The sequence below is a fragment of the Gossypium hirsutum genome, chromosome A01 (genome assembly GCF_007990345.1).
Source record: "Gossypium hirsutum isolate 1008001.06 chromosome A01, Gossypium_hirsutum_v2.1, whole genome shotgun sequence".
NCBI lineage: Eukaryota > Viridiplantae > Streptophyta > Magnoliopsida > Malvales > Malvaceae > Gossypium > Gossypium hirsutum.
Genome location: NC_053424.1, coordinates 86,235,960 through 86,238,585, shown reverse-complemented (window position 1 = coordinate 86,238,585; position 2,626 = coordinate 86,235,960).

Below are 2,626 nucleotides of genomic sequence, written 5' to 3'. Positions count from 1 at the left end.
TTCATATGATTTTTAATAAGGCAATGTGTAATTTAATGTTATTGCCTTGATATTAAATGAGATGTAAGTTTATATGTAAGTAATACATCACTATTACTTGTATTGTGATATTTTATAATAATATTGGAAATATGTTTGTGGATAATTACTTGATTGGTGAAATTGTTGAAAAAGAGAGAGAAATCCCGGTTGAACCTTCGGAAAGATTGGATGATACAGATGGTATGTAGCTAGGTCGCATGTATGGTGCTGAGTGCACATCATGTGTACAAGAGAGCTATGAGACATTATGATGTAGCTAAGTCGCATGGGTGATACTAAGTGTGCACCATGTAGACAAGAGAGCTACGGGATATATGTAGCTAGCTCGCATGCGTGGTTCCAGGTGAAGGACACCATGTAGACAAGAGAGCTACGAGATAAACTGGCTAGGTCACATGGGTGGTACTAAGTGTTCACCATGTGTACAAGAGAGCCGAACTATATGATGGGTGGAGTTATGTGCTGAAACCACCAAGTATCGAGGATTGATTCGAAGTGTTCAACGGGAGACTCTCTATGTATTACTTTGTGAGTTTTGTGATGAATAAGTGCAGGAACTTGGTTATGTGAATGATGTGTTCATTAAGTGACTATGATGTGGTAAGGTTATAAACAAGTAAGTTATACATGAGAATGATTTTATGGTGACCTTGTGATCATGGGCCTATACTTGTGATGCATGAAATGCGGTGAAAATGATTTGTGATATGTATGTTAAAATGAGGTTAATACAAAGAAAGTGTGAAAGAGTGAATTAGTAATAAAACTGTTTTGGACAGTAGTAGTGATGTGATTTTGAAAAATCACCAAAAATATTAGAAATTGAATTAAAGACTGAATGAGATATCAAATTAAATATTAATGAGTCTATTTTCATATAAAAGAAATAGAGTAAGCAAAGGAGTTCTATAGTTTGAGATATTTATGTTTTTGTGAGACTGGTTCAGAATGATTACGTGATCCCCTATTCTGACTTCGTAAAATCACAAAAATTTGGAGAAAAATAATTAGAGGCTCAAACTTATATTTTTAAAATCCATAATGAGTCTATTTTCAAGATAAATCAACAGGAACATTATCCGAGTTCTGTACTGTGATATAATTAATTTTAAGTAAAGAGAGGTCAGAACTGTTAGAAAGTGAAAAAGGAGAAATTTTAATGATTAAACTGTACTAATTGGCTAAACCAAAAATTATGAAAATTTACTGGTGGAAAGATATATGAGTCTAGTTTCAGAAAAAATTTACGAATCTTAATTTGGAGCTCTGTAGCTCGAATTATAAATAATTAAGTGACTATGACTCGTGTGGACAATTTGATGTGAGCATTTATTAGTAAATTGTGAAATCGTACTTACAAGAATGCTATATACATTAAGGATGTGGAATGGAGAGGAGGAGGAGGAAAAATAAATATATGTGGAATACATGGAAACTATGGTATAATGAAATATTGATATAATGAAATAAATGATATGTGTTTATAAGAAAACAGAAAGAGAATGTTATGTATCATGACATGTATATATATATGACTAGTCTTAATGTAATGCTTGTTGGGTATGGAATTGAATTGAAATGTTTTAGGAAAACTTGTTATTCTGCGCATCTGAATTGTGGTATTTTATAAAGATATGATCTAGCTTTAAATATGAATGCTTGATGATTAAGCTGAAGATATTTGATAAGATGATAATCTTGGTATAAATGTATAAGTGGTACTATAATAAAGAAGGTAAAATGAGTATGAGAGACACATGAATGATGACATACAAATGCTATGCTTGTGGTTTAATTGAGGATGTTTAATCATTAAATGAATACCATGTTATATGCTTTTGATTTTGTATAAGTGTGTAAGAGATCAAGGTTGACCAAAGCTTGGAAAATAGCCTAGGTATATTCCACACAGGCAGAGACACGACCATGTGTCTCAGCCGTGTATGGAACACGACTTTGGGACACGGGCGTGTGGAGCCTTAAAGCATGAAATTTCCAGGATTTTTGTAAGTTCTCGGTTTAGTCCCGAACCCTTTCTAAAGTATGTTTTGGGCTCCGTAAACTCAAATAAGGGACTATGTGTAAGTGAATGAACGCTTTGAAATATGAATGAAATTTTATGGCCTGTATTTTAGTTTAATGTTTGTATGTTTGTCCGGTAACACCTCATACCTTATCCCAGCCTCGGCTACAGGTAAGGGGTGTTACATTTAGTGGTACCAGAGTAGGTTTAGTCGATTCTCGGACTAACATAGCAACTGTGAGATTTTAGTTATACATGCCACAAATATGTGATAGTGTGACGTCTCCCGACACTAATGAGGACCATTTTTTTAAAATGAAGTATTCTTCAACTGAGCTACATCTGACCATTTGATAGCGATATTGAAGTATTTGAATAAAGTGTAGCTATGATGTGTTAAACTCGGAAAGGTATGAATAAGAATTCGTGATATATGTATATGTGATAATATGTGAGATGAAAGTTTATATAGTGATATATTTATTCATATTTGTTTGGCCTTCATATGCTGTTGCATGCTTGACTAAATTAATTAGTAAATGTGATGACTAAAGTTATTCA